Genomic DNA, 26,023 nt, shown 5'->3' with positions numbered 1-26,023 from the left:
GGGTGTTTTAAGGAAATTTCAATGACCTTAAGAAGTCCTTTGGATATGTATATTATATATAGTATAGATATAGATAGTATAGAAGATATATATATATATATATACTAGTCGTTTACCCGCGCGATGCGGCGGGAAACATATCACTTAGGTTGATGAGCTTAGGGCTATGTACGGGGCGGTTCAGTTTTGAGCCATAACCAAACCAAATTCGCGATACAACGGAAAACACAACACTTGTTAATAATTCTAAAGGCGTGTATGAGAAGGTTCAGTTGGGTCATAACTAAAATCTAAATTTTCGGTTAAGGGAAGGTCTGAATAGCGTTGTCCTGCCAATGTGCATCCATGGCATATCATTTAAAAAATTAAACAAATGTGAATGCTCTAAACAAACTGTTCATATTTTACCCCATAGAATCAAGTTCTCATCCACCATTTTGTGAAAATCAAGTTCTTATAAACCTTGGAAGCGATCAGGAGTTTTCCCCCAAGGGCTTTCTTCTGTGGGGTACTAGGTTCGACCTTCACTATGTGTGTCGGCCCAGCAAACCGTACGCACCGATGGGAAGGAGATTCGAACTTGGGCGGTTCCGAACTTTAGTAGGGCTATAGGGGATCTTTTACCAGTCGATCTATACCGTTAAAAAAAACCTTGTGAAGTTCTAGTTAATAAATTGTGCTTATTAATCCGGTGTGAAATCTAATTTTCAAGGCTTCTACCACGTCAACAAATGGTATAACTGTTAAACCATGTATTACAACTACACACATCATCACATTACCGTCTAACACAAAATGCCAAATCATCACAAAGTCAACTTTATAAGATTTCATATATGTACAAGGCTATACAGTATAATTATACAAAAGAGAAAAAAAAACTTAGTTTCAAATTGATTTCAAAGGACCCAGTCTTGTCATGTTGGTTGATCCTATAATTACACATGACCCCTAATTAGTGTTCTTGAAGAGCATAATGTATATTTCAGTTCTAACAAAAGCAATAGTTAACGGAATAGACAAAGACCAAAGAAGGTATACTCTCTCCTGCGCCTGCGCCTGCGCCTCTTTCTCCTTTCTTCTCGTCCTCTGATTCTTAGTATGCCTTGCTTCGATAAGTTTGGCTCGCTTCACGGATCAAAGAGTAAAGAACTATTATATTAATTAAAATTTTAAAAATAGCATGCACGAAAACAATGTGGGAAGGAAGTTTGTAACTATTGTTTTAACACAAACTTTTGGTTTCCTCGCATACATAATACATTTCTTAAAGCACCATTTGGGGATCTCTTGACGTAATATTTTTCATATAATAAACAATCTGGACTAATAAAAGAGAATTATTAGCATATGACATACCCCAAATAATTCACTTTTCTTCTAAAAAAACACAAAGAAGTTAAACTTGAACAACGTTTCTAACCCCAGGGAAGCTAACAATCTCTCCACAATTAGTTACACCGGTATAATCCAATATTACACCCCACCTCATAATTTACCAAAATTAAAATTAAATAAAGCCATAAAGGTATATCTATGGATTTAGTTTAAAAAAATAAAAACAAACCTATAGTGATGATTTAACCACAATCAAAATAATAAGCTTATAACTTTTCATATATGAAAGAGAACATTAGCATCGAACGCTATAAAAAGCAAAACTAAACTGGAAATAGCAAGCCATATTTTTCATAGGCTGTACACGTGTGTGCATTAAGAATAATGCTTTAGGACACTTTCAATTTATATGTCTTGCTTCCTTTTTCGCTATATTTTTTCATTTACCAATTTGACCCATCAAACTTAAGACGATATATGCTGATAAATAAAACAATTTATGCATCAAGTATTCAAGGCAAGATTTAGATAGAAGCAAACCAGCTGCAGCAAGCTGTCTTGAGCTCCAATGGTCATAATATTCTTCTTGTGACAACTGAAACAGTTGATGTTCCAGGTTCCAATCCATCAAAGAGCATATAGACCACGTTCATGAGTTCATCTACAGCTGTCCCTTTGTAATGACAACAAAAAAGATCAGATTAAGTTTATTTTTTGTTTAATTCATCCATGTTGTTTCTGATCAATAACATAATACTCACCTTTGATCATCAAGGAGTCTAAGTGCCTGTGTATCTTTAGACTTAGAGGGAACACAAAAACAGATCAAAAACCTACTTGAAATTGGGAATAATGCTATATTTAAAATGAATTGAGCAATGAAATCACGAAATTCATAGTTCTCCAACAAGAAATGATGAAATCAAAATGAAAGAGTTGAAATTTCCCCAAAATTGCAGAAAAATGAATTAAAGGCCCCATATAATAAAGACATGGATTGAGAATACCACTTCAATGACAATGAATCTTTAAATATAAAGACCTGGATGAAGAATACCAGGAGTGAGGTGGCATAGACGGAAAAGCAAGAACCATCAGCAACGACGCAGAGTTACCGTGGGGAGAAACAATCAGCAATCGATTAGGGTTTTTCGTTTCGTTTTCCCTCCCCAATCTCGATCCAGGCCTACTCACAGCCCCAAATTCCGTATTTCAAAACATTAAAAAATATCAATTCATAAGACAAAATCCAAATCCAAACACCCCTTGAATAGAAAAAAAGAGACCACTACGGAACTATAATTGTTAAAACATAAAATTTACATCAAAACTATACCTCGTTGAATCCCCGCACAAGATATCACTTCATCACCTATTAATGTCTTCAGTACCTACAAACAAACATCAAATAAGAAACTGATAATCAAATATCCAACATCATTTGATAGTATAGATATGCAATATATATATAGTATAGATATAGGTGTTTTTTCTAATAACAGCAATCTTACCTAACTCGAGTGGTCATGGCTACATGTATCATCATGATTGAAATGATCTATTTTTTTTAATAAATCAATAAATAAAAAATAACTCCCTCTTAGGCGTTATTTTCTTACTTTTTAGTAATGATCCTGTAACTTAACCTACATAACTTACTGCAAATAAAAACAAGATGATAGGCAGTTATAGAACAATGATCCCTTAAGGGTAGCTATAGGGGCCAACCGAAAGCTTACACCAAGTGTGACATCCAATGTCACACCCCAACCAATGGCGGAAACATCGGGATGAGACGAAGTGTGAAGATTGCTAGAGACATCATAACGCTATTTGTGACAATATTTAGAAAATCCAAATTTCATTTCATTTCATAACTTCAAATAGTCAACATTACAAGAATTCAAATACAACAAGTTTAACGACGTTACATCCAAGGTCTTAAGCTTCCTTAATTTAAGGCAAACACTACCCAAATAAAAAAAGACAATATAATGGTATAAACAGAATGCACCTAAAAGTTCAGTTTAATTAGCAATGTATTCTTTTGCACGTCCAATTTCTTTCTTGGTGGCTCTGTTGGCAACCGAACAGATTTCTATTTGAACACTGGTTCAAGACAATGAAAATCCAGTTCATATAAACAGAGACCAGTAAGCATCCGATTAAACTAATGTGGATTGTTTATACCCTTTACAGTGTGTGGCTTGTCTTCTTGACGGCAAGCGGTGTAAGGACAGGCCGCCTATATGGCGTCTTGGTTTCTTCCCCTACTTGACTTCTGGTCTTTGACCTTCTTAAATATCTCATTAGCACGCTCCTAGAAAGTCAAAAGACAAGACCAACAACAACACACAAATGAATATATGTCATGGGGGGATAAGCGACAACATTAAATGAATGACTTTAAATGGAAAATAAAACAAGACACCGCCACTGATTATTATTTTCATTTATATGATACTGCCAATAAAAGCATACCTTTATTGTTGCAACAAGGCCCAACCTGTATTGACACATTAAATGCATCAGAACAAACTCAAACTCCAAAAAGCATTGATGTGAGTTTGTGTGAGAATGCAGAAGCAAAGAATGGGTCTATGTTATAATAATATTCTTGAATCAAAGAATAAACTGGACAAATATCGCGTTAACCGGGATGAAGAAAATCATACGGCGGAATACCTGAGCAAGACTGTGAGTAACCTTTTGAAGACGGAGACCGGTCTGCGTAAAATATCACGTTACCATCCAGACCACGCTTCAGGCCACATTTTCGGTTTGGAATCACTGTTAGGAGGGAAGTAGTCACAGTAAAAACCATTGCCAGTGTTGATCTGTGAGTAACAAAAGCAATATTTACTTTCTTGTAAATATGAATTGCAAAAAACTTCAGTGAATATTATAAAGAACATCCGATGTAACTTAAAAGCGTAAAACGTGATTTACCCTTATAAATTTTATAAAAGGGACATCAAATTATGGGAATGCTCACGTGACCCGTTTGACTACTTGCACAGTTTATTCATGTTGCTACCACTTATTAATGCTACAAAAACAGAGTAAATAAGTGATTATGACTACCTGAGATAAAATAATCGGACCGCCCTAATTCTCATACAAGCGTTCTGATTTCATCATATTCACTATGTGCCTTGTAAAATTTTCCATTGCAGCCTAAAATGCATAAACTAAATCAACATGACATATAATTTGGAAAAACATAAACAATTTTATATTTTTGTTGCAATTTGAGAATGAGACCTTGAAAGGAGCATTCTGTTCTAAAACTTATTCCTGGCATATATTTCAACCACACAAGAAATACCCTGTAAACACAATGGCAAAAATGGTAATTTAGGGTCTTTTTTAATAAATAAATCTGCAAAGAATTCATGAAGTTCTATGAATAATACCCAAAGTTCCATTCAGCACAAGCATATGGGCCTATTCTGAGATGAACACATAGTCCAGCTTCCTTAATTAGGTTAATGAACTTAACCAGATCATACCTGTCTTCAAAATAATACTGAAAAAAAAACATGAAAGTTAATAAACAAAAAATAACTACTTTCCTTTAAAGAAACACACTTTAAAAAAAAATAAAAAAATTACTTACTTTACCAGGTTGTGGTTCATGCCCATTCCAGAAAACATAAGTCTGAATAACATCCAGACCCTAATTTGTAACCTGCGTAAAAATCCCCAAAAAACAGATAATCAATTAAGTAAGGCTATACTATCAGACATACATTGATATCCGAACACAAAATTAAACTAACCCTTCCTTGATGATTCTTGTGTTTCCAACCGGGTGATTGAGAAGTGTTTAACCACCCGAACATCTTTAGTACCTAAATTGTTTAGAAAAAAAAATCAAGAACCTGATGTAAAATAATATACACCATAACACACCAAAATCCATGTAGATCTAAGACAAATAATCAAAATTCATGTAGATCTGAGACAAAGGAATTTGAGAGAGAGAATGAAGCCTACCAACTACCAAAAACCGCCTCCAACTTGTAGATCTGCAACGCTCTCGGCTCGGAGTTTTTGGTTCCATGGAAGTGTCGAACCGAACTGTGAAAGCCAGATCTGGTATCGCATGTAGAAACCCTAGATCTCGTTTGAGAGAGAAAGCAGTGAAAGCAAAATCTTGAATCACATGTAGAAACCCTAGATCTCATTTGAGAGAGAAAGCAGGGAGATGGGAATCTGAATGAATGAGTAGGGTTTCGAGAAAAAAAGGTCATATTCGATCAGGAAGAGAAGAAAATGGGTCAACATTATCCAGTTCAACCTCTGGTCGAATCGACTGATCTTGAAGCGTACTCGACCACTTTTACAGACCACACCATTGTTGGATCTGGTGAGATCTCATACCACAGATCTCGTGAAACCCTAAATTGAAAATCACTAGAGAGAGAAAGAAGGAGGAGCGGCTGTGGATGAAATAAATTTACGCTCTGTTCCCGAGTTAACTTAACGAGGGATAAGAAAAGAAAGCAAAAGTGAGAAAGGAAAGGACGAGAAAGGAAAATAAAAGATGACTTTCCCACCGTTTCCTCCCAAATCGGAAGGAAAGAAAAATTAAAGAATTTAGCCTAGCTTTCCCGTCATTTCCTTTCTTTTCCTTCCTTAAATGAAACTCGGGAACACGACATGTTTTATTTTCTTTTCTTTTCCTTCCTTAAATGAAACTCTGGAACACAAAATATTTTTACTTTCTCTTTGTTTCCTTTCCTTTCCTTCCGTTAGTAAACTCTGGAACACAGTGTTAGGGTTTAGAAAGGAGTGAAAGAAAGTTTATATTGGATCCATAAAAGTAAAACGGGTCAAAGAGATCCAGTTAGGATCCATACCGCGTGTTAAATAAATTTTCAACACATGCTTAAATGGTTGTACAATGGGCTTGAAATGGTTGTACAATGGCAAATGACCATTCTTCTTGCCCTTCCTATATGCTTATTAAAGTAGTATAGATATATATATATATATATATATATATATATATATATAGGGGATAGATCGTGAGAAAACTAGTTTTAATAAGAAAACTAAAAAACAACCATTGATCAAACAAGATCAACGGCTGATATAATTCAGTATATAAATCACGGACACTTAAGTTTAATTTATACACGGGATGGTAGTTTGGGAAATATACAAGTAAAAAAATTAGACCGCCTATCCTCGCCAACATTCGTTCAGACCTTAGAAAAAAAGGAACTCTCCATCTCTCTCGGCGACATCCTAGGGTTTCTGTTACACCCCTAATTTCCACGTGTCACCGGTGGGCCCGGTGGGGGAGTATCGTGACGTAGTTGATATCATCATAGTCAAACAACACAAATTATAATGCACAGCGGAAGCAATAAAAATAGATTTATTTCAACCATATAAAATGTAATATCCAGTATCACATAGTAGCTGAAATAGATCCACAGGCGGATCAATATAAAAAGGAAAATTTTTCAATAGATGAATGGCATCCCAAGCTTGCGAGACTCTAATCGATGCTAAGGAGTAGCCAGCCTATTACGTGTAGAACCTTCACTTAATCTTTTTGGGGAAAATACGTCAGTTTACACTGGTAAATACAATTTAACTGACTCATTTTGAAAATGTTGTAAAAATTGATTCAAATGCACATGGCACAAAACTTTTTATAACTTGGGATAATTAATTAAATCTAATCTTGTAAAAGAATTACATGTTTGTTATGCGTTCAGTCGCCCGGTTCGTGCCGGGTTTAAGGTTAATAGACACACCACATAGTATAAATCCGCGGCGGGAAACCAACGGTTATACCTTAATAAATATGGACACATTGTCGGGTGTACGCCTACACCCGCGTGTCAAGGTCGTGGCCATTTTGTAAAATGATGCCAAGGATATCCGGGACATGGTCATTAAACTCCCAAAGGCGTAAAACAAACAAAACTAAATTTTAAACGGGTCACATTGATAATACCCAACTACTAATGAGTTAGGGTCAATTTCCCGACCAAGCGGTATTTTATATACCGTACCCCAAGCCCGTATAAGGGAAAATAAGTTAAAAGTATTTACCTGAGCAAGTATAAAACCACAATAAGCAAATGCAAGTGTCTTTTACTGGTCTCCTATTCTGGAACGAAGGTTTATTATAACCTATTAGAATCCTAACGGGTCTTTTAATATAGCCTAAGCTTAGACCGGTTAGTTTCAAAGAATAAATACGGTTTAATCGCATGGAAGGCGAAAACCGGGAAGGAATGTGATTTAGACCCAACAAGTTTGGAGACTTGTATATTATGGGTAAACTAAGTACATTCTGGATTTTGAGACAAAGATGATATGGTTTGACCCGTTTCGGCTATTATGCGTAAACTAGTTACATAAGCCGATCCGAACGCGCAAATGCGTAACGGGTAACCATATAAATCATATACAGGTTTCCTGAGATTATATGCACCAAATATGTTGTGATATCTGTAAGATATGTCCTATTATGCCCCAAATGATTTTAAACTCAAATTACGCCTCATAAGGGCATTTAAGTCATTTAACAGGGGGTAAAAGAGTTAAACTAGCAATATGAGTTATCTATCTGAATAAATCAGTAAATATGCTTAGTTTACTATGTTATAACAGTAGGATATCATATGTATGTGAATTTTATTAATTATAACCATCCTATGCATTGAAAGGGCATTTTGGTAATCTCACATAAGCCTAAAAAGGTCAAAACTGGAAATCTGAGTTTCAAACTTTAGTTAATTGTTATAATATATAATTTTACTAAATATATCAGTAGGTATTAACTCTTATATATATAAACTAGTTTTGACATAGACTATGTCGTAAAAATGCCTAAAAAGGCGATTTGGAACCATTTCCGGGTTTTCGAAGAAAAGCTGATATTTTTATAATTCTAGAAGGCTCAAAATAATACATTTATCATAATAAATCAGTAAAAAAAGGTTTGAGGTCAAAAGGATTTATAAAACTCATTTTATAGCCTAAAAGGGCAAAAGCGACATTAGCCGAATTAAGCTTAGAACACTAAGTTATGTTCAGCCTAAAATTGAATAAAAATCTTTAAAAATCCCAAAATATTATTTTATAACAGTACGTATAAAGTTTTGTATAAAAATTCGGGTTTAGATAGGCTATATGAGATTTATGCTAATTAATTACTAAGAAAGCTTTCACTTACGCTAATGAGCATAACTCTTAATCTAGACCTCAAACTGAGGTCAAATTTTGGTTACAAGTCTATAATTTAGTAACTAAGATGTCTACCCTTTTATATTTTCAAAAATCATATTTTATGGACATTTGGGCATAATGGTCAACATATGGGCATTTAACGGAAATTTGCATAAGAATTAGACAACTAGTAAGCTAAGCCGTATAATCACAGAGGGTTATACTAACTTGTTACTAGGTCTAAAAGAAGCTCTAAGGCAATCTTAATCTTGACTAAAACGGGTCAGAACTGAAAGTCAAAGCGAAAGTCAAACTATGCGACTTTCGGTTCCAAATCGGGTCTAAACAGAAAATTGTCGAGTTGAACATGTTGGGACATGTTCTTACATTAGTTACTAAGTTATATTAATGATCAAATAGGTTGCATGTATCCTACATTGCTAATTATGTGTTAATTTGGATTTAAGCATTCTGTTGACTTTTTAAAGTGTACTTTGACTCGACAATTAACATGGTTAGAGTGGAAATCTGGAAATACCCTTTTAAGGGTTTGTTACCCACATAATTACCTACTTATAGGTATTTTTAATTCGAGATATTAGTGAGTAATTATTGATTAATCTCGAAGTCAAACCTTAATTACGACGGTTTGACTTTTAGCTAATTAATTAAGCTAAAATGAAGAGTTAAATGCCATTTTAGTCCCTGTGGTTTGGGCCATTTTGCCAGTTTAGTCCAAAGGTTTCATTTTTAACCTGTGGGTCCAAAAAGGTTTCACAGTTGCCATTTTAGTCCACTAGGTTAACTTCATCCATTTTTTCTGTTAATGAGAAGGCCAATTCGGTAATTTTGTATGTAATTCTATTAACTAAAAGGGCAATTCAGCCATATGAAATGACCAAATTGTTCTTCTCGTTAACAGAAAAAATGGGTGGAGTTAGCCCAGTGGACTAAAATGGCAACGGTGAAACCTTTTTAGACCCACAGGTTAAAAATAAAACCTTTGGACTAAACTGGCAAAATGGCCCAAACCACAGGGACTAAAATGCCATTTAACTCTAAAATGAATTTAGAAAGGTTAAGGACACTTACAAAGGTCCTAATTAGGATTAGGGATCACAAGGAAGTTGGCTTGCTGATCAGAGAGCTCCAGAAGTTGAGTTGTGAACTTATGCAAGTGAATGAACAAATTGTTCACAACTTATGCTCCTTATATACTAAATTTGATCTCACAAGATGGTGCCACCATGGTCTACAACTGATACAAGATCATTACAGGTGCCCCCTATGCATGAAATACCATTGGGGCAGCCCCTGGTATGTAAAACAAACATTTTAAGTCGGTTAACAGGTCTGACTGGCAGCTGTGCAAAAGTTTCTGTCGCTGGCACTCTGACGCGGGCCGCGTAAGCCCATAAGGGGCTCTTACGCGGGCCGCCTGGCCTATCAGAACCTGCCAACCAAGTTTCAACATTTGCATTTCAGCCCCTGGTCCTTTATAACGTGGTTTTAAGTCCCCAAATTGCCTTTTCAGCCCTCTAACTTGATTTTTAAGGGCTCTAGGACTTTTGCTAACTTAGTTAAGTCCTTGACTAACTTTGTGAACACTCACAAGGCCTTAAAATTCCACGTTGACGCTTTTAACCCCTCGTATACGAATTTGATCATAACTTTCTCATACGGTAACGAAACTTTATGAAATTTTAGCCACATATTCTAGTGAGTATATTTTATTGTTACAAAGCTTTGGGTCCGCTAAAAGGTCACTCAGAGGTATACTTTGCACATGTTGACACTTTTAGCCCCTGTAGTTTGTAATTCCTCACTTTCTTTCATATTTGGCTTCGTATGATCCATGATTTATTCGTTTGAAGGTATAAACATCTTGCAGGGATATTTTAAGTATAATTATCCATCGTTGACACTTTGGACCCTTATATTCGCATAGTTTCGCTGTTTGTCAACTTTAGTCCCTCTAAAGTATTCTTTCACACGTTCAGAGCTTGTGACACGTGTTCATACATTATTGGACATGAATCTTCAAGGTGTTACAGTTTCATACCAAAGGATATCGCTGCACAATCGATCCATCAAATTGGCAAAAATATCGAAGATCTACCAGGTACGAACTCGTATCACATTAATTTTCTTAAAAATCATCACACATTTTGATGTATCACTCACACAACACATTGATTATAACTATGTTCGCACCGATCACTGTCAGTATATACAAAATTGATAAAATCGTCACACAAAATTGATAAAATCGCACTGAAAGTCGCAAAAGTTGACTTTTGCTTTGACTTTCAGTTCCGACCCGATTTAGCTTAGTTTAGATATGCCTTAGGATTCCATTAGGACCATATTATAAGTTAGTATAACCCTCCAAGGTTATACAACTTGGTTCCATAGAAATCCTAGTTCATGCATGTTTCCGTTAAATGCCTAAATGTTGACCGTTATGCCTTTTGACCCTAAAACGAGAAATTTGAAAATGTGAGAGGACTATAATTTTTATTACTGATTTATAAACTTGTCCCTAAAATTTGACATCAGTTGGAGGTCTAGATTAGAAGTTATGCTCATTAGCGTAAATGAAAAGCTTTTATGAATTAAACGGCGTAATTAGCATATAGCCTATCTAAACCCAATTTTTGATATCAAACTTTATACCTACTGATATAAAATAATATTTTGGGATTTTTGAAGATTTTTATTTATTTTTAGGCTGAGCATAACATAGGGTTCTAAGCTTGATTCGGTAATTGCCGGTTTTGCCCTTTTGGCTTATAAATTGAGTTTTACAAAACATTTTGACCCCAAACCTTTTTCTACTGACCTAATATGATAAATAAATTATTTTGAGCCTTTTGGAATAGTAAAAATATCAGCTTTCCTTTGAAAACCCGGAAATGGCTCCAAATCGCTTTTTTAAGAATTTTTAACGCATAGTATGTAATAAAACTATTTTAAACTCATAAGGTTTGATACCTACTGATATATTTAGTAAATTTTTATATTTTAACAGTAAGGAAAAGTTTTAAACTCAGGTTTTCAGTTTTGACCTTTTAAGCTTATGTGAAATTACCAAAATGCCCCTTCGGTGCATAGTATGGTTATAATTAATAAATTTCACACACACACACATATATATATATATATATATATATATATATATATATATATATATATATGATACCCTACTGTTATAACTTATTAAATTAAGTATATTTACTGATTAAATCAGACCTGTAACTCAGAATAATATTTAATCTCTTTTATAACCTCTAAAAATGACCAAAATACCCCTACGGGGCATAAATTGGTCTTAAACTCGTTTTGGGCATAATGGAAGGTATCCTACTGATATCACAACATATTTAAGGCATATTAACTTAGGAAACTTGTTCATGACTCTTGTGGTTACCCGTTACGCACTTTTCGCGTTCGGATCGGCGTATGTAACTAGTTTTTATAAATTAGCCGAAACGGGTCAAACCTTATCATTTTTATCTCAAAATCCAAAATGTGTTTAGTTTACCCATATTATACAAGTATACAAGCTTGTCGGGTCTAAACCACATTCTAATCCGGTTCTCGCTTAATCATGCGTTTTGAACCATATCCTCCTTTAAAACTAACCGGTCTAAGCATAGGCTTAATTAAAGACCCGTTAGGAATCTAATAGGTTATTAAAAACCTTCGTTCCAGATTTAGGATCCCAGTAAAAGCTATCTGTACTTGCTTGGTGGTATACGGCTGGGATAAATTGTATAAATTTGCTCAGGTAAATACTTTTAACTTATTTTCCCTTATACGGGCTTGGGGTACGGTATATAAAATACCGCTTGGTCGGGCAATTGACCTTAACTCATTAGTAGTTGTGTAACACCCCGAAAATATAAAACTTTATGTTAAAATTTTAAATTATTAATAAACGGGAGTTTACTAACTAGAAACCTTTAACCTAGTTAGTTGATAGACTAGAAATAACGCATGAAAGGTTAAAGGCTACTAAATAATGTGTAGAACAAAGTTGAGGGGCTGGAATTGTCAAAAGTTAAAACTAAATTACAATTAGTAACCAAACACTCCAAAATTGGAGTGTTGGTCGATCAGAAAGCAGTAGGGGGCGACACCCCCATTCCAAAACCCTAAACTCATAAAAACATCAAATTGAAAGCTCAAATCTGATCAAAAACGAAATCTAAACATAGATTAGTGATCCTCATCACGAGAGGATTCCAAGGTATGTAAAAACTTGTGTTAATTCTTTGTTTGAATTTCTCATGTAGTGAAATCTGGAAAATTGATGTTGCATGAGTGTTATTTGGTTAGTTTAGAATCTATTTGGTGTTTAGAGGTTAGACTCAACCAATTACATGTGAAATCATGACCAAATTCAGAAAAACTCCATGAACACCTTGAAGGTGGGTTGTGGGTTTTACAAGATGATGATGAATTCTAGGGTTCTTAGTGGTTATACTAGTAAAATTCGACCATAGAAGATAGTTCCAGAAAAGATGTGATGTTTACATGATATATGATGGCTTAATTGAAGTTAAGTTAACTACTAAGCAATCCATAAACATGAATGTGAATAATATAGAAATTCTGCCCTCAAGGTGTTTGTTGAAATGCCTCAAAGAAGGCTGATAAATAGAAATTTGAAGCCTTAACGCCTAATTAAGATGTTTCGGTATATTATGCGAAATGATGCCTAAAGAGGGTTCTAAACATGTCTTGTAAATGAACTCTATAGGACAAGATACCGGGACGTCGAGCGGGCAAGCCGGTGGTGATTCTCGTTTGAAGGGCGTGCACTAAGGTATGTAACATGACTCGTTACATTATGTGAAATTAGACTATTGTAGTTGATTATCAAAGTTACTAGTTATTTTGAATTGAAGCGAAAGCATTGTTGTATTGAATACTTGTTTGAATAATGAACTAAACTCGTTGGTAGTTGTCATAAAGGAAGGAATTCCGTAGACAAGCCAAACGGGTCAAATAATCAAGTAAAACATGACGTACATTCCAAACATGATAAATTGATGTATGTAGAGGTCATATTATGACGTACTAGAAATATCAGATTTTTACTACATTGATGATGCAGAATGTTGAAACCCGAGAGTTGGGATTTTGGTTGAATTGCTCAAACCAAACAAAAACATGGATTCCCAGGTGCTATCGTAATTTACGGTGTCACCGTAAATTACGGTAGAGACCAATGTTTTACGGTGGTTTTCTACTGTGTTACGGTGGATCCAAGAATTTCCAGCACTCACCGTAATTTACGGTGGCACCGTAAATTACGGTGGAGCCTGGAAAACTTTTATACTTTTGTTGTTTCAAAGTGAAGTTAAACCTTGAAATTTTATCATTCATAAACGTCATAGCTAATGACTTATTTGTTGATTCATAGGTAATTATGAGGTCTCATGGATGGCGATCAAGCGACTTGATGATGAACCGAACACTCCACTTTGAAGCTTCCGCTATGTTTGAACTTGTTTAAATTTTTGTTCTTGGGTTGTAAACAAATTTCTTAAATACACTTAGTACGTTCTATTTTAGTCCTTAGTAGACTAAGAAGTGTAACATTTTTGAAACTTATGTTGAACTACTATCTTTTGGTATAAATTAGCTATTAATTCTAGTATAAATATAAGGGTGTAACAAGTTGAGTATTATCAATGTGACCTGTTTAAAAATTTGTTTTGTTTGTTTTACGCCTTTGGGAGTTTAATGACCATGTCCCGGATATCCTTGGCATCATTCATAAAAAAGCCACGACCTTGACACGCGGGTGTAGGCTTCAGCCGACAGTGTGTCCATAATTATTAAGGTATACCCGCTGGTTTCCTGCCGCGGGTTTATATATGTGGTGTGTCTATTAATCTTAAACCCGGCACGAACTGGGTGACTAAACGCATAACAAACATGTAATTCTTTTACAAGTTTAAATTTGATTAATTATCCCAAGTTATAAAAAGTTTTGTGCCATGTGCATTCAAATCAATTTTTAAAACATTTTCAAAATGAGTCAGTTAAATTGTATTTACCAGTGAAAACTGACGTATTTTCCAAAAAGGCTAAGTGCAGGTACTAATCGGAATAGGCTGGCTACTCCTAGCATCAATAAAAAGTCTTGCAAGCTTAGATGCCTAAAGTCTGTTGAACAATGTTTCATTTATCTTTTGATCCGCCTGTGGATCCTTTACTTTCCGTTTGTAATACTTTGATATTACTTGATATCGGTTTGTAATATATTCATCTTTTGCTTCCGCTGTGCATTTAAATTGTGTTGTTTGACTATGACGATATCAACTACGTCACAATACTCCCCACTGGGCCCACCGGTAATACGTGGAAATATCAGGGTGTGACAGGTTGGTATCAGAGCCAACATTGAGTGAATTAAACACTAGCCTTTCGTGTTTAATCTCAATGACACAGTAGCACATTCCTTAACCTTCTGAGTCTAGACTTAACATAGGAATACTCCCATCTCTATTCGGAGAATTATTGTTTTCAATTCTATATTTTTTGATATGTCGCCAAGCAAAGAAGCCGTAATGGAAATTCTCCCCATTAGAAGCCTAGGAAAGGCCGAGCTTCGTACTGCGACTAGGATTAACGTGCAACCAAGGAGGAGACATTCAGAAACAAAATGAAGAAGAAACTCCTTTTGCTGTAGATCGTTTCCTTAGTAGTCCTTTCAAGGACATATTTATCTTTCAGTCCCTTCGAGGACAACATTATTCCTTAGAAGTCCCGTTTAGGGCAACCATGTACCTGTTTAAATTTTAATGGAACAGCTAGATTTAAAATAACGTTCCTATTATAAGATCTACCATTATTACAAAATGGCAAAATCTAAAAAGGGACAGGACCTAGCCATGTGTCATCTGAAGATAAGGCCAAGATGGTATCTCCATAATTAGATTCAGATCCATAATTAACATCTCAATTTAGGATTGATCCGTGTTTAATATTAAAGGAGAATCTTAGGGGTAAAACCTAGCCACGTGTCATTGTAGACATGGCCAAGACGGTAGAACCTGTCTAAAAGATTCCAAAAATTTTGTTAACATCTGTAAGTATGTTAGCATGTTGGGCAAATTGTGATGCAGTAAAAATCACACAGGCCATCTTTAAAAATTGGGTTAATGTAAATTCCCTGTAATTGTATAACCATCCCTTATGGATGAAGTGCCTACGGGCAATAATTAACGTCCTCTGGGACTAAAGAGTAAAGACAGTGGTAGCCTACAACTCCCTGTCAAGAAAAGGTAATGAACTTGGATTCGGACCCTAATACCTCGATTCTGTGAGAATCCTGGTTATAAATTAAACTTGTCTACGTGACTAGGCCTTTTGTGCCAATATTGAACTGTAATATAGGATTATAATAAAAATCCTGAATAAAATAAATATCATTCCTTTTCTGCCAGTATTATATTAAAAAGAGTCTCAAAGGGTATGACCTAGCTTGAATGTCATCAAGGACCTGGCTACGATGGTAAGACCTGTTTTAAGAGATTCAGATCCTTGTTAAACACCTGAAAACGTGTTAACACTCCTAACAATGGGTGATGCGATGAAATCACACTTTTCATCCTTATATTAGAAATCTTCCAAACCCCTCATGTAGCCTAAATGATCAGTAGGAATCATGGCTAATAATCGTCGAACATGATGTATATGTCAAAACATCCTTTTAAGATGTATGCCTACGGGCAAGGATGTATTCATGATAAAGATAGTTATTCATAACTTCCTGTCAAAAGGTAATGAATTATGAAATCTTCCGATCCAAATGAATCATTGATTATGTTTTAGATTGTCCTTGTAACAAGGCTTTGTGCCATCTAAAGAATCCTTTGAAACAAGCCTTTGTGCTGTATAAAATGTCTATACGACATTGACAGTTGTGACTTATATCCCCTGTCTAATAAGAAGGATTAGATTCTGTTTAAACGCCAAAGATGGTTTATTTAAAAACCTAGGCAAAACAAAATCGAATAAATCTTATACTATCTATTGGCCTATATGGTTTGTTCGCACCATGGCTATTTAATTACCAAGTTCGACAATTCCCTATATAATTAAATAAATTATTACTGCTTGGTTTGTAGCCTGCAAAGCTTCATCATGGCCGACTCCTCTGAAGCTCACAATCATCCCGTTGATCAGAATAAGGATGCAAGACTGAATTTAACAAGCACTGAGTTACAGGCTATGATAGATACAGCCGTAAACATCACCGTGGACCGTGCGTTAAAGGATCATAAGCGAAAGTGCGATGACACCCCAAATAAGGGTTATAAAAAGGGTAAGACCGGTTCAAACTATAGCCAGTTCAAGCCAAAGGAGGCAAAACCCGAATGTAAAACCTGCGGGAAAAAGCACTTCAGAAGATGTTTCTATGAGCAGACCAGGGGATGTGTCATCTGTAAAGAGGTGGATCACGAGACCCACGAATGCAAGGACTCGAAAGACAACCAGCGGTTAGGTAAAAAAGACTAGATGCAAAACCTATAGGAAGTACCACCTCGGGAAATGCAGATTTGAATCCCAGCCTTTACATTGTGGAATCTGCAAGTCCAAGGGGCATAAGACCTTGGATTGCAAGAAGTTGGGAGGCGCAACCTGCTATGGTTGCAATGAAATATGGCACATCAAAACTAATTTCCCAAATAAAACCAAGAAGCCTGGAGAGACTAAGAAGACCAATGCTGGAAACTCTCAAATGAATGCTCAAGAAGTTATTCAGGATGACAATGTCACAACATGTACTTTCTTTATCGATAACGCTCATGCTAGAGTATTACTTAATTCAGGTTCAGATAAGTCTTTCGTAGACAATGGATTTTGTAAATATTTAAATCTGCCTGTTAAAACTCTAAGCGTTAAGTATAAAGTAGGATTGGCCAATGGTACCTCAGAGACTGCTTCAGCAATATTAGATGGATGTTATATATCCATTAGGGACCATTCTTTTCCACTGTCCTTGTTTCCGTTAAAATAGGGGGACTCGATATAATAATAGGAATGAATTGGTCGTCCTGTATCCAAGCCCATATTGTGGGTAATAAGAAGCAAGTAGTTAACAAGACTCCTTATGGTGAGCCTTTGACAATTCAAGGAGACACTTGGTATGGATTGCCATGTATCTGCTAAATTTGGTAATTAATACCAAAGCTTCGAGTATGGAAACTCAGAAAAGGCAAACAGCAGACGCAATGCTAGAAAGGTGGCAAATGTTAATGGTACATCAAATGTGAACCTCAATGTTAATGGAGTTAATCTCCAAATCGGTAATTAACGCAGCTGTCGGAAAGGCTATGAGAAAAGTCATAAAAAGGTTCAAGAAGTTGAATGCTGTTTGCTCTAAAACACATGTCGCTGCTCATGAGAAGAACTTTATTCGTACTTCAAATACGAAGAATAAACCCAACAAAAGCATATATGGCAAGGAGCCCCATTCCTTTTAGGATGTACTTAAAAGTACTTCGTCTCTTGGAAGTCAAGAGACTTCAATAGTAAAAAGGGGCCATCAATTGCAGGAAATTGTTGGGCGAAGTAGAAACCATTAGGTGTGTCAGCGGTTACGCTGTAGGATCGTTAGACGACCTGACGAGTCTATCAGAAGGGTACTCAGACAGAATCAGAGGCGGAATTCATTGATTCTGTTTTCATTTAGCTTGATTTCACTAATTTGTCTCTGTTTATTGCACTTGATAACAATTTACAAGCTCTGGAGACGATTCGGCAGGGCTTCACCGTTACACAATCTTCTGTTCTATAGATCCGCTTGAATGACCTTCCTATTTATAGGAGACATTGGTTCGCTTATACGGACATGTACATATAAGCGGACCTACATCACTGACATATAAGCGGAACTATCCTAATGACACATAAGCGAAATGTAACAATTGTGCTTGTAATCATTGTAAACAGTTCACTTATCAATAAAATAATGTAATTTGATCCCAATGTTTGTTTCATTGTGTTTTACATTTTTCATGTTTTGACTTTTATTCAATTCCAAACTCTACATCGCTTTCTGGAGAGTTATACGCTAACTAGTGCGTAAACGTACTTAGTTTAATGCGATAAATACTCCGGAACATCAACATATACTCAACATACCTTAAATAACCTTTACATAACTTAGAAATAAGTTTTGAAGGCTTTGGTATAGCGAAAACAAGTTAATTCGCTTACAGGGACTAAACTTGACAAACTGCGAAAGTATGCCAATTTGAACTGTAACGAACATTCCGGAACATGTCCATAAGTTAAACATACCATAAATATCCTTTACATAGCTTAGAAATAGGCTTTGAGAGGTTTGGTATGCTAAAACAAACTTTTGGATCATTCAGGGACTAAAAGTGTCAAAAAGTGCATAAGTTTGCACTTTCGCGCATAACTTATGTTCTGAATACATCCGGACATCCAAAAATTTATGTAAGCATCCTTATATTATGTCTTAGTGTTTGGCATGAGAAAAATCCATTCGTCGCGTCATTTGGATCGTCTTTCGCGCTTATGCGCATTCCGTCGTAATTAAGCGAACATCGCGATCGTACGGCCAAACGAACCGACATCCGACATATTTTTGGGCATGTTTCATGTCCACAATGTTTAGGCATCATTTTAGGGCCTTAAAGATGGCTTTACAGGTCTTAGAAGGGCTGGAAATGGCTTAAACACGCAACAGGGACCAAATGTGTAAATTCTGCAAGTGGTGCAGATCAGAGAGGGCCAGGCGGCCCGCGTGAGTTTTGCCCAAATGTGAGGCGGGCCGCGTGGGGATGTCTGACAGAAAGATCTTTGCATTTAATGCAGAATCTGGCCTTTTGTTCGATCAAGGGGCAATGCCTTTTCACCCAATGAAGAGCCAAGAGTCAAGTTCACTGAACTTATCCACTGGACACATGTACGCACGTGATCAAGGCTCGATATTCGATAAAACGATCCTAACGGTTCAACTTTTCCTATAAATACCCCCCCCTTTTTGTGTAAAAACCCACAAGAATCAGATCTAAAGCTCTAAGTTGGAACCATTGTTTCATACCTGAGCTATTTGATCTAGATTAGCACTCGGGGACCCTCCGTAAGTCTTCTTTCGCTCTTTTATTCGCTTTTCGAGTCCGAAAGTCAACGTTTTGTTGACTTTCTGCATTGACCAGCTTATGGTCGATGCGAAGTTCATGGAACTTCATAACGTGAGCGTGATCACGATGGTTATGGTCCGTAGTGACCATACCTACTGATTACCCCATTATCTAGGCTCAGTGACGAGTCGTAGTTTCGGCCAAAATGCGCATTCTTGCGTATTTTGTAACCAAACTACTCGTGAGCATCAAAGCCGTTTGTTTTGATGCCAAACCTGTTTTCTAAACTTAGTTAAGCATGTTCTAACATGCTTAGCTCGTCACGTTTAGTATAGTGCTTATATAGGGTCGTAAGGTAACCGATCTAAACCATCGCTTATACTTTCGAACCCGACCCATTTGGTCGATCTTTAGGATCCGACCAAACATATTAGGTGACCATAGCTATAACCTTCCGAGGTTATACCTTGTGGTCGCAATGTTAGGCGTTCCATACGCGTTCTACGCGAATGACGCGTTAGGGTGGCATAAGCTACCTCAACGGGTCGTGATGGACCGTAAGCACTTAGGTTAAGTTTCATTTTAGTATGTAGGCTTTGTTAAACCATATTACACGAGTCTCCATACTCGTTTGGTTTTCGAACCCGCGTACTGTCCGATCCTTCCGATTTGGTCCGGTATATTAACATAAGCTACCTATTAGGTACCGTTGGTATTCCGTGATCTTTAGCATTATCTGGTTATTATACAAGGAACTCAAAGCAATCTCAGGTGAGTACATAGAACCCCTCTTTTACTGTTTTCCAAACTGTTTTGGGGTGAAACACATGTGGCTATCTGTTACTTTCATGCTTTCCATGTTTTCACATCATATGCCTGCTATGTTGTTAGTACATTATAGTACACGATTTCATTACATTTCATGTTATGTATGCCCATTGTGTGCGTACTTAGTACATTTGATTTACATTACATTTCTGTTGCATATGTTTACTCAGCATATGGACACATTGATTTACATGAACATTTCTGTCGCATATGTTTACTTAACATATGGACACATTGATTTACATGAACATTTCTGTTGCATATGTTTACTCAGCATATGGACACATTGATTTACATGAACATTTCAGTTGCATATGTTTACTCAGCATATGGACACATTGATTTACATGAACATTTCTGCTTCGTATGTTTACTTAGCATACTTAGTACAATTGTTTACATCACATGCCTTCATTTTGTTATGACATTTGGTTTGTTTAAACATGGGACAATACATTCATTAACATTAGCTACGCCGTTCGTTAGTAGGTAGTGGTACCATAGGAATTGACAACTCCCATTCCTGAAGTCCTGGGTTTGATAGGACTGGAAGGAATGACCGAATTCGATATACATAACTTAGATAAACCTTTAATTTGTTTAAGGGTTTATCACCGCAGTCTCAAGGCTTGGATGTATGCATAGTTTACAATACCGCATAAATGTTAATATCAATAGAGCATGCATTTTCCGCAGAACATAACGTTGATTTAAACCACATTTTACTTCAACGACTTGTTTTGTGCATATGGTTTAAGTTGATACATTTCGCTTACCATACATGATACATTTTGGGATGCACATTACATGATTTACATTGAACATAAACACGTCGACATTGACATACACATTTGGTGGTTTACATTTGAACATAAACATTTGACATGGTTTACAATAACACTTGACATTTGGTTTACACATGAACAATTTACATGGTGGATTGGTTTGGGTAAATGATTTAAGTAACGTGGCGTATGTAATATGATACAAACATGGTGGATACGCCGCTGGTACTTCCTATATATAAATGTTTGTATAATGTTACATATCGTGGCGTTATCTAAGTCATTTCAGTTTAGACACATTACATTTTACATAAATAACATATTCTTCACAAGACATTATTTTCACAAACAACTTATCTTATTCAACTCATTTTACTTGGTTATTCATTTAACCTTGCACTTATCTATACATATCGTTTGATGTTATCGTTTTTCAAATGGTTTACAAAGCAAAACAAATTACAAGGTTCATGACTGACTGTTATTAAACATTTCTTTAAGCTCAAGTCATGAATCCCATTTTCACAAAAACTATGTATCTCACAGGCATTTTTATGCTGACGTACCTACTTTCACATGTGTTTTCAGGAGCTATTCCATAGGATGATGATCATGACACTAGGGCGGACCTGTGCCTTACAGACTAAAAACGAAGCTAGACTAGTTTAATCATGTTATAAACTTTGTATTTTCCTGTTTTGAAACAATGGAACACTCTTGTCAATAAATAAAATGTAACTTTAATTACCATGGTTGTATAACAATTAATTCTGTCCACGACACTCCCCGGCGTTTCCGCCGCGGTTGCATGTTACACGCGGCCGGGGTGTGACAGAAGAGTTGGTATCAGAGCCATTGGTTATAGGGAATTAGGTTATTAGTAATGCTTTGACCTAGACTATAACTTTCTAGGACCCTAACACAAGTTATCTTGTGTTTAGAGTTTAAAACATGCACATCACCTATCCTTAGGTGATAACCACAACGGGAACTTCGGTTCCGAATCCGCTTCGAAAATTAATCATCTGTTCTAGGATGATTGATTACTAGGTTTTGAACCCTCTATTATAAGGTTTTGAACCCTCTGTTATATGGTTTTGAACCTCTTTGGATTTCAAAAATCCCGTCAAAGTTTTGGGTTAATAGTGTGAACACGTGCGAACTGGAAGAGTGAATGCCTGTACCCTGGGTTTTCTGTCTAAGGCTAGAGTGTTCGTACAAATCCACATAATCGGACCAGTCACTCTTACCTGGGTACTCTTGGGGTGAGTGTTCACTTATAGGCGAGCATGTCTTCGCGATACACTAATCCTGACCCATTTACTTTGACTAGACATTTCATGTCGCTTATTTGCTTTGCGATGCATAAACGTCATCTTTGCTTTTGATTGATTTTGCTTCATCTCATCCTCTTCATCCAATCATCTCACTCGTTTCATTTCATGTTTTTCTCTTCTAGAATGCCTCCTCGACGCGACAACCAGATAGCTACTGCCGAGCTGGCGGAGATTATTGCGCAACAGATGGCTGCTCAATTTCCGAATCTCTTTGCTCAATGGAACGAGGCCAACAACAACAACAATGGTACATGCAAATACAAGGATTTTAGCTCGGCTAAGCCACTCAAGTTTAGTGGTTCTGAAGGAGCAACTGGGCTTCTTCAGTGGTTCGAAAGCATCGAGAACACTTTCCGTCATGTGCAGTGTCCGGATAATCGCAAGGTCGAGTTTTCTTCGAGCGTGTTTCAGAAGAGGGCTCTTACATGGTGGAATGGGGTTATGAGAGATCAAGGTGCAGAAGTTGCTCTAGCTCAAACATGGGCTGAACTGAGAGCTCTTATGATGAGGGAGTTTTGTCCTCGTCATGAGCAACGAGCGTTGGAGAAAGAGTTTGATGTTTTGAAGCAAGATAGTGGCGAGCACAGGGCTTATACAGATAGGTTTGAGGAGTTGAGTCTCCTTTGCCCGACTATGGTTACCCCACTCGATAAGGCCATCGAAAGGTACATCGACGGCCTACCTGACTCAGTACAAGACATTCTCACTGGTAGCAACCCTACCACACTCCGTCAGGCAATCGAGTTATCAGCGACATTGACTGAGTCGCAGATCCGAAAGAATAAACTACACAGGAAGGGTGACAAGGGCAAGAAGCAGTCGGCTGACAAGGAGGATAGTAAGAAAGGTCAGAACAAGAAGGGAAAGGACTCTGGTTCCTCAAGGGGGTCAAGGAAGCGTAAGGCTTCCCAAAACTATGCTGTCACTGCCCAAGCAAACCAGGCAGCTCCCAACCAGCCTCCAGCAAAGAAACCCTACTCAGGAAGTGCACCTTTGTGCAATCGATGCAACAGTCACCACCAGCCACAATATCAGTGCCGTTTCTGTACTAACTGTGTGAAATCGGGTCATCTTGCCGATGTTTGTCGGTTTGTTCAGAATCACGCAGTCCAGAACCCTGCTCAACAGGTTGCTCAACAACAGGGTCAGGCTGCACGACCAAACTACCCACCAGGTGCATGTTATAATTGTGGGGATCTGACCCACTACAGAAATCGGTGTCCAAGACTAGTCAACCAGAACCAGAATGCAAACCAGAATCCGGCACCGGCTCGAGGTCGAGTCTTCAACATGAATGCACAAGAAGCACAAGCAGACAACGAGGTGGTGAACGGTACGTTCTTTATTAATAATCAGCCAGCATCTGTTCTTTTTGATTCGGGTGCCGACAAGAGCTTTGTGTCATTGTCTTTTGAGACAATGCTTCGCGTGTCTAGAACAAAACTAGGTAAACCTTTGACAGTAGAGGTTGCCAGTGGTGAACCCATTGTTCTTAATTCTGTTCTACGCAACTGCCAGTTGAATCTTAACGACCATATTTTTCCTATTGACCTCACGCCAATGCAACTTGGAAGCTTCGACGTTATAGTGGGAATGGATTGGTTATCCAAGCATCACGCAGAGATAGTTTGTTCTGAGAAGATTGTTCGTGTGCCGCTGTCTACAGGCGAGATCCTACAGGTTCGTGGTGAGAAGCCTGCCGGTGGTCTCAAACTCATGTCTTGTTTTAAGGCACGGAAGTATCTACGAAAGCACTATGTGGCTTTCTTAGCACATGTTACAGCAGATAAAGGCAAGGGTAAGTCTATTTCAGATATTCCTGTCGTTCGGGATTATTCCGAAGTATTCCCTGAAGACTTACCTGGTCTACCTCCAGCACGCCAAGTCGAGTTCCGTATTGATCTCGTACCTGGTGCAAATCCCGTTGCCAGAGCTCCATACCGTCTTGCACCGTCAGAGATGCAAGAATTATCTAAACAGCTGCAGGAACTCTCCGACAAAGGTTTTATCCGTCCTAGCTTTTCACCCTGGGGTGCTCCCGTTCTCTTTGTAAAGAAGAAGGATGGATCTTTTAGGATGTGTATCGATTATCGTGAGCTTAACAAGCTTACCATCAAAAATCGATATCCCCTACCTCGCATTGATGATCTCTTCGATCAATTACAAGGCGCATCTTACTTTTCAAAGATTGATCTACGATCTGGATATCATCAGCTTCGTGTACATGAAGAAGACATTCCCAAGACAGCGTTCCGTACTCGTTATGGACATTACGAGTTCACAGTCATGCCATTTGGTTTGACTAATGCTCCTGCTGTTTTCATGGACTTAATGAATAGGGTCTGCAAGCCTTATTTAGATATGTTCATCATAGTTTTCATTGATGACATTTTGATATATTCTAAGACGCGAGCTGATCATGAGCAACATCTCCGTCTTACTTTGGAACTCCTAAAGAAAGAACAACTTTTCGCCAAATTCTCCAAGTGTGAATTCTGGCTTAAAGAGGTTCAATTCTTAGGACATATTGTCAACGAACAAGGTATTCATGTAGATCCCTCCAAGATCAGTGCGATTAGGGATTGGGATACGCCTACTACTCCTACTGAAGTTCGTTCTTTTCTTGGCCTAGCGGGTTATTACCGCCGCTTCATTGAAAACTACTCAAAGATTGCAGTTCCTCTAACTGCTCTAACTCAGAAGAACAAGCCATTTGATTGGGGAGTCAAACAAGAGGAAGCGTTTCAGACCTTGAAACAAAAGCTTTGCGACGCACCTGTCCTAACATTGCCTGAGGGCAATGATGATTTCGTCGTTTATTGTGACGCATCTAAATTAGGTCTCGGCTGCGTCCTAATGCAAAGAAACAAAGTCATAGCATACGCATCAAGGCAGTTGAAGATACATGAGAGGAACTACACCACTCATGATCTTGAGTTGGGTGCAGTTGTCTTCGCTCTCAAAATTTGGAGACACTACTTGTACGGTACAAAATGTGTGGTTTTCACGAACCACAAAAGTCTTCAGCATATCTTCAATCAAAAAGAGCTCAACATGAGACAACGACGTTGGGTTGAACTTCTAAACGACTACGACTGCGAGATTCGCTACCATCCTGGTAAGGCGAATGTCGTAGCCGATGCATTGAGTCGCAAGGAACGTACTAAGCTTCATTGTGTACGTGTCCAATCTGTTATTCAAACCGATATCCAAGCCCGTATTTCTCAGGCTCAACAAGCTTGTGTTTCACAAGGTTTAATGGATAAGGAATTTCCTTATCACATAACTCCTGCTCTAGAATTAAAAGACAATGGATCGTACTATTTCATGGACCGTTTGTGGGTCCCAAGCCAAGATGACCTTCGTACCTTGCTTATGGATGAAGCCCATAAGTCTCGTT

At 37.3% G+C, this 26,023-nt stretch overlaps 2 long non-coding RNA genes across 8 annotated transcripts; both read right to left on the bottom strand.

Moving 5' to 3' along the window:
- Positions 1–803: 803 nt before the first annotated feature.
- On the bottom strand, positions 804–2,539 carry LOC110942011. 3 transcript variants are annotated; one of them, XR_002594560.2, is made up of 4 exons: positions 2,100–2,539; positions 1,879–2,011; positions 1,028–1,128; positions 804–932 (listed from the first exon to the last, which is right to left on the bottom strand). It is a non-coding gene; the product is annotated as an uncharacterized LOC110942011 (long non-coding RNA). The 3 variants fall into 3 exon arrangements; XR_002594559.2 differs by having other exon boundaries at positions 1,042–1,128; XR_002594558.1 differs by having other exon boundaries at positions 804–1,128.
- Positions 2,540–2,670: 131 nt separating this feature from the next.
- Positions 2,671–5,800, bottom strand: LOC110882028. Of its 5 annotated transcripts, XR_004887736.1 has the most exons (11): positions 5,338–5,800; positions 5,121–5,192; positions 4,958–5,029; positions 4,755–4,867; positions 4,603–4,667; positions 4,423–4,515; positions 4,024–4,175; positions 3,820–3,844; positions 3,529–3,658; positions 3,353–3,447; positions 2,671–2,729 (listed from the first exon to the last, which is right to left on the bottom strand). It is a non-coding gene; the product is annotated as an uncharacterized LOC110882028 (long non-coding RNA). The 5 variants fall into 5 exon arrangements; XR_004887735.1 differs by having other exon boundaries at positions 3,353–3,658; XR_004887737.1 differs by lacking the exon at positions 3,353–3,447 and having other exon boundaries at positions 2,675–2,729.
- Positions 5,801–26,023: the final 20,223 nt, after the last annotated feature.

The sequence above is a fragment of the Helianthus annuus genome, unplaced genomic scaffold (assembly GCF_002127325.2).
Source record: "Helianthus annuus cultivar XRQ/B unplaced genomic scaffold, HanXRQr2.0-SUNRISE HanXRQChr00c081, whole genome shotgun sequence".
In the NCBI taxonomy this organism is placed as follows: domain Eukaryota; kingdom Viridiplantae; phylum Streptophyta; class Magnoliopsida; order Asterales; family Asteraceae; genus Helianthus; species Helianthus annuus.
The sequence above is the reverse complement of the archived record's forward strand: the minus strand, read 5'-3'. Positions and strand labels throughout refer to the sequence as shown.